Source organism: Macrotis lagotis, chromosome X (genome assembly GCF_037893015.1).
Source record: "Macrotis lagotis isolate mMagLag1 chromosome X, bilby.v1.9.chrom.fasta, whole genome shotgun sequence".
In the NCBI taxonomy this organism is placed as follows: domain Eukaryota; kingdom Metazoa; phylum Chordata; class Mammalia; order Peramelemorphia; family Peramelidae; genus Macrotis; species Macrotis lagotis.
The window spans coordinates 101,751,609-101,759,575 of NC_133666.1; positions in this window are offsets into that span (position 1 = coordinate 101,751,609).

The window sequence follows — 7,967 nt, forward strand, 5'->3', positions numbered from 1 at the left end:
TCTTGACAAAAATGTTATTATTGGGGCGACTAGGTGGCACAGTGGATAGAGCACTGGCCCTGGAATCAGAAGTACCTGAGTTCATATTCAGCCTCAGACACTTAGCTGTGTGGCCTTGGGCAAGCCACATAACCCCACTTGTCTTGCAAAATCCTAAAAATATATATATATATATTATTAACATAAACCATTTAAGAAAAAACCATCAATTATTTTTTTTGTGAAGCTATATCACGTTATGCAGTGTTACAATTTCCATAGATTCAAAGTTCATTGCCCTAAATTGATGAAGAAAATTATGAATATAGAAAACATAATCAGAAACAATTTTTTTTATCTTTTAAATCTATTAAAATCTGGGAATCTTGTTATAGGTGTGGAAGGATCTTTGCTCTTTATATGTAAATTGACTCCTATTGTTTCATTGTTTAATGTAAAATTTGTATCCTGTCTCTTTATTTCCAAGCCTTCAACCCTCTATCTGATTTTGTAAGAAGGGAGAGATTTCCCCTTTTACACTCAGTGCCCAAGACAAAGGGCAAGGACTATAAAATCTGGGTTAGACCTCCACTCAGGGCTGATCCTCTCACTCTCTGGATCACTCAGCTTTCTCTAACCCCCTTTATCCCTATCTCTGTCTCCCTCTCTCTGGCTCAGTCTCTTTTGCTATTCACGCTGTCCTAAAGTGCTTGTTGACTCTGCTATACTTAATAATAAAATCCTGAGCACTTTTAAAATCTCAAAAGGATCTTGCAAATTCTTTGGCTTTTCAATGGCCTTAGATCTTCTATCAGTGGTAACAAAATGACATTGGAGAAATTCATAATGGGAATTTACAAATGGAAAATCACAAAAAAGAATCAACATGCAGGATGGGATGTCATTCAAGAAATTTATGATTAAAAGGGCGAACACTGATGCTAATCCATGTTCACCATTGAGATTTATAAAACATCAGTAACATGGATAACTCAATTAGAGCATCATATGAAAGCCCAGATTTCAGTTTTACCTTTTTTTAAAAAAATCTGATTGTAAGTTTCTGGACTGCTTTTCTTTCCTTTTTTGTGACTCCAGTGTCTGACATATAGTTCACTCAATACATCTTTATTGATTGATGAAAAGAAGAGGGAGGGTACATGAATTGCTGGAATACTCCATGTCTACAGTATGTAGTAAAAGTGACAAGAGTTCTACAAGATCAGCAAATGCAGCTATGTTTCTGCATGACTAGGAAAAAAGTAATATTTATAAAGAGTAACTCTATTAGGAAAAGGGTAACTGTATTAATGACATTACATTCTTTAAAGTATATTTTAATAACTTTAAGTATAATGAAGTTATCATCTTCTTCAAGAGATTTTCCTTCCCTTTCCTTCCCTACCTCTAGTTGCTAGTGCTCCTTTCCTCTTAAAAATTTTTTTCAATTTCATTATAATTTTAAAGGTACTTATCAGTTTTTCAAGTTCTTTGCAAGCTCCTTAAGAGCAATTGTTGTGAGAAACAGGCACCTTACCAAGAACTCAGAACCATCATAAGTGGACAAAAGTGGATCCTTTTATTAAAACATCTTTAAGGACCAGTGTCCCTGACACTTGATAGCAGGGCCTTTTATCTCCTAGATAAACACAAGTTTATCTAGAAACTCAAGTCCCTCCCTTGTCCCTAATTGTCTGGGTATTGCCAAGGACAAAGACCTATCAGAAGTATTCAATTCTCTTCCCACATGGGTTCAGATTCCTTATCAAACCTCCCCTTCCCCACAGTCTGATAGTCTGACTTTGTGAAACTGACTACTGGAACCACTTCCTTCACTAATTCACTTAACCTGCTTACTCTATGGTCCCTTGTCTTCCTGTGTTAGTCCATCCCTTCCTCTCTTTAGAGGTTCCCCTACCTCCCAGTAAAATGTGAATTAGCTTGACTGACACCTGTAAGCCAACATTCCTCAGATTCTATCACTATAACTTCTTTCCTCATCTTCCCTAATTATTTTTCTGTGAGACATAAACTACTTTCCTCAGTTTCCCATAACCAATATAGAAATGAAATCTAATCACTTATCACAATTCCTCCTCTTTTTTCCAACAAAACTTCATTTCTACATCTTTCTTCTATTTCTCAAATTTAGTTAAGAATTTTCCACTTTATTTCTCACATATATCTATTTCTTTGCCCTGTATTTCATCAAATAAGCAAAGCTTTTCTGCTGATAATGTTCTGGTAAAGGGTAAGCCACAAACATGGTCTCTAGGGAGGGGGCATAAGTGACACACTTACAGAATCAAGGGAAAGATTACAGAGATTAAAAGGGGGCAGTCCTCAGTGATAACCCATACAATTCAATGCCAGATATATGAAAATATAACATCTTCTGGTTCAATTTTCTTTCTTTTGGAGACTTCTGAAGTCCTGCTGAATCTTCTGAGACTGTTCCAAAAAGTCCTCTCCAGCTCAGGTTTATTTATTGAGACCTTCATTTCTGATCAAGGTATTTCTTAACATTTTAATCAGATCACTAATCATCTTTTCATCACTAGACATTAAAATTCTGGAGCTTCTAGACCATGATAATTTATGTTATGACTTGCCCACTGTCATGCTTATACACACAGAAAATTTAGTTATAACTAGGAATTTAACTAACTTGGCCTTATCCTATTTCTTTTCATCATCCATTTGGAGGATGCTACTTGCTACTTCACTCTAACATAATAAATTTCCATATTTGTTTCACTACACAAGCCAGATTAACTAGAGTTTGTTACATAGACATTTGACAATCACCTTAATTCAAAGAGTAGCCAACAAGTAACTTATAATTTTAAATTTTTTTATTATTACAGTAATGATTCAAACGGCCTTAACCTAAGGACAATAATGAATTGGTCTCTCCAAAATATTTTTTAAATATACCAGAGATTATTCTTCTCCTAATATACTCAGTTTACTCACATTTCTTTCCTCAAACTAGAACTTAAACCTGTCATTATTCTAAAAATTTCCCATTTTTCTTCTTACCTAAATATCCATTCTAAGATAAAAAATAAGGAATCTTAATTCCTATCAAAATATACAGCTAATGGCAGTGTCAGAGTCACACACTTAACTATCTGGCTATTAAATCCAATTAACCTAAGACTTCTTTATCTGCTTTGCTCAAAGTAGCTAGGAAGATTCTTTTATAGATTATAATTTTTGAATGTAAGTGTCCAGGCAGAGTTCATATGGATAAGTAAATATCTTAGGCCAGATTTATTCTACCAGGTTAGATATTTTCCATATGTCACATTTGGGGAAGTCAAGTCAAAAGGGTTCAACCTCAGACCATATTAAAAACCAACCCTTTCAGCTGTATATCTCTATCACCTGTATTATTCAATCTTTTGGCCTTCTTGATGCCAGCAACACTTCCTTTTTTTGCCGATCATCCTGGTATCCGACATAAAAAAGAGAAAATCAATTAAAAGTACTTAAAATGAAACAGAATACTGAAGATTGTTTAATTTCACTGTAATTTTTTTGGTAGTATTTGTTCCCAATAATGATTACACTTTATTTTTCTTCCAAGAGTAAAATTCAATGTGTCCTGATGGACAAATGAGGGTGATTATCCATTAAAGAATGAATGTTATAAGGTCATAAAACTGTTTTGGTCTTTTACACTTGCCTTAACATCCCTCATCCCAGTGCTTTCATTCTTTCATTTGAAAAATTGTTGTTTTGAATTGAATATTAAGATATTAATTACTAAATATGATTATGGGGAGATAGTTTGGTAAATCATTTTTATTGATGTCTGTGATCTGACTAATGTGTGATTATGCTGATCTAGACACCTTGATAAATCAGTTGACATTTCAATGTTAGGTATCTATCCTAGTTAGAAGACCAAACAGGCAACCAGATGTTTCCTGAATGCCCCAGTCAGAGAATATACAGCAGTGATGAAATAAAAGCAAAACAAATACTCCCAGTGGTAAATTGGAAGCATCTCAATTCAAGGTTAAGTGGATAGGTGTGATCATGAATGCAAAACAAATCAATCAAAAAACAGAAAACTGGAGGGATTTTTGTCTGCCACAGATATTTTCTATTGCTCAAAGGCTTACCACTGGAAATATAATTCTTCTCTCCTTTGCCCACATGTCTAAAATAGGATATAACAAATGCAAAACTGTTTGCTAACTTCATTAACTACATTGCCCAAGGGTGGTTCTATTTATGAAGAAGAGTGCTTACAAAAGGCAATGGATTTCAAGTAAATTGTATTTCAAAGAGAGATCGGATTTGGGATTGGGGATAAAGGAGAGGATATTACTTGGCATTTCTCAAATCACATTTCCTTGCCCCTCTCCTTATTCTGACTATTACTCAATAGCAGCCATCTAAGCATTTCTTCACAGAAGTAAACGTCAACGTGCAGTGTTTCTCATGAGTAGTAAGATCCTTTTCAGTCTTTCACCACTGCATTGTAAATGTGTCTGGCAAAGTAATAAAGTCTATGATTAAAACATTCTATTAGCATTGGCCTTAGCAATTCTGCAAAATCCTTACTCTGAGGATACAAAGGAGTTTTACAAATAATAAATCTCTTCAAGGTAAGCAAATATTATTTTTAGCACTATTTTTATTATATTTTATCTTAAAGGCAGGTGAGTGGGAAGGTAATTACATCCATTCCCTCTGGTCAGAGAGAATGTTATTGATGAAGGAGAACTGAACTCAAGAATCCCATCTCATCAATTTATTGCTCTAACCATTTCATAATTCTTGTAACCCAGTGCCTATATCCAAGCATTTATCAACAGGATTAAGTGGGGAACAATCCTTTCTCTAAAAAGTTGAACTCTGATTTTAAATTTAGAGAGCATGTTAAAATTATATTATTAAAAGTTAATTTCACAGTATATACCAAATATTATCTTAAAAGTTAATTCTTTGAACTCCATATTGTATCCAAAGAATAATTTCAATCTGTTTGTTATAAAGTTATTGATTATCAAAATATATGTTTGTGAATTTGTCTAAATTTTCTTTTTAGCTTCTGTTCTTTTTAGCAAAAATTTAAAAAAAATTCTACAAAAATTCAGCAATAATTTTTTATATTTAGCAAATTGTTTAAATGATGGAATATAGACTTTCAAGGACTTTAAAGAATAATGGGAAGTAAATATAGGAGAATAATCACTTCACTGACTGGGTTTCCTGAAGCTATTTCTGAAAAGTTACAGGTCTCTCTATAACTGCAAGGACAAAGGATGGAGATGATGATTAAATGCAGAAAACATTGGAGATGAGAGGTTAGGTAGACAGTTTTCTAATGGACTTGATTTATACTATTACCCCAAAAAAGGTACTTCCCCTACCTTTCTTTTGAAGACACTGAATCCATTTCTCTTTAAATTTCTGCTGGCTCTTTAAGTCTCTGTGGCTCTTCCTTTGAAGTCATAGAATACATAACAACAGTTTATCAGAAAAAGAGTATAATACTTTTAAACTTTATGATTATATTGTAATGGGGGTAGAGGAGAAAATCTTAGCATCAAAATATGCTATTGGGCTAAATAATCACTCATTCTGGTGCAGATTAAATAGACAAAACATGAATAAACTCCATCCCCTACCTCTATTCCCCAACCAAAATTCTAAGCGAGGCAAAATTACAAAATTTAGCTAATAATCTCCAGTTGAGGATGGATACATAAAGCTCCCATTGCCCCTGCCATTACACATCTTGCACTGAATGGACAGCTAGGGATTTCAAAACAACTTCCTTCTTGGGTTAGATTATGTTCTATTGAGTGATTCAAATGATCTAGAATGTGCGTGATTGACTTTATTTTCTAAGAGGACCTGAAGAGTTATATAAGTCAAACTTGTAGCCTTGAAAGATGAAATTACCTTGTGCAAAGAAGCTTCTTTTCTCTCACTTTATTCAGTTTATTTGTCCTCCAGTGTTACAGACCTATTGGTGGTTTGGGAACTTTCTGATCTTTTTAGGATTCTAGTGTGAGAAATCCCAACATTATTCATCTGAGATTTGAGGATTAATTCTACTTCTTCCTGGAGAGCTGAATTGGGACTTTGAATGTAAACTTCAGAGGGGTAGAAGTCAGCTCAATTAAAAGGAAATTTTTCTAAATAAAGCTTTTCTAAGATGGAACAATTTGAAATGTTTTCACCATCACAAGAGATTTTCAAGATGCTTTATTATTACTGGGTATGGGTAAAAAGATTCCTTTTAAGCAATGGATTGTCTTTAATTCACTTCAATTCAAAAAACATTTAATATTTTTATTGTTTGTTATGTAATTGATAGTTTGGAAGACTAGGAAGACCAGTATATTTATATCACTTACTAACAGTACTGTCTTGGGCAATTAACTAAAACCTGTGCTTCTCAGGTTAACTACTTAAGATTTGTCTAAAATTCAAATCAGTTTGGTAGAGGTAGTTTTCTAGCAGAAGACATCGTATTAGATGCAAGAAATTCAAAGATGTGGAGTGAAAAAATTGCTACTTTGTGGCTTCTTGAGAATGCAAATAAAATACATTTTGAGTTTAAAGAGTGTTTTCTCAAACTTGTTGAGGGTAGAGACCATTTCATTCATTGAGATTGTTCCCAGTTCCTCCAAGTCTCTGGAACAAAGGAACTAAATAAATGCTTTTTGATTTTTTGTCACTTGAATGATTATATTTTACTACAATTCCACTAGACAACATGGTCTCTGAGATCCCTTCCAAATCTGAGATTCTTTGCCTACATACTGTATTAATCAATTAGTAAATATTTAAAAAGCATGATTATCTGTCAAGAACTGTCCTAATTGAGTAAATAGAATTCATAGGAACATAGAATTTAAACTTGGAGTGTGCTTAAAGATCATCTAGCCCAATTCCTTCATTTTACATATAAGAAATTTGAAGGAAAGAGGGGAAAAGATTTACCCAAGGTTAGTAATTAGTACAGCAAGATTTTTTCTTCCAATTTCTCTGACAGAAAGTCTTCTACATTATTTCACAGCTTGCTTCCCTAGAACTGACCTATACCTAAATATCTATCTCCACCTACATTTATACCTAATCTACTATTTATGCATCTATTTATTTATCTTCCTATGTATGTTTTGCATACTGCAATTAAAAATAATGCATTGAATCCTTTAAAAAAGATAAGTCCAACTATTACATTGTCAGTGGAGCTGTGAACTCATCCAACCTTTCTGGAGAGAAATTTGGAACTATGCCCAAAGGGCAACAAAAATAAGCATAGCCTTTGATCTAGCAATACCATTACTGGGTCTATACCCTGAAGAGATGATGAAAAAGGGTAAAAACATTACTTGCACAAAAATATTCATAGCCATCCTGTTTGTGGTGGCAAAGAACTGGAAATCAAGTAAATGTCCTTCAATTGGGGATTGGCTTAGCAAACTATGGTATATGTATGTCATGGAACACTAATGTTCTATTAGAAACCAGGAGGGATGGGAATTCAGGGAAGCCTGGAGGGATTTGCATGAATTGATGCTGAGTGAGCTAACTAGAACCAGAAAAACACTATACACTCTAACAGCAACATGGGGGCGAATGATCAACCTTGATGGACTTGCTCATCCATCAGTGCAACAGTCAGGGACAATTTGGGGCTGTCTGCAATGGAGAATGCCATCTGTGTCCAGAGAAAGAACTAAGAACTTGTTATAAGATCATTGATGATTTTGTGATTCAGTCATGGCATAATGACAGTTATAATATATTGTAAAATAGTGGGATGGAAAGCTATTGCTGTAATGAACAATGTGTAATTGCACAGTGTCTAGGGAAAATAGCAAATGACATTGTTACAAATGTTAACTCCTTTTGGCTTGTGTGTTGAAATTAATTGACTTAGGGAAAAATGGCAAGTGAAACTGATAGTGCTTCAAAACCCCTGATCTTGCTTTGTAAGATAAACTTCCAAG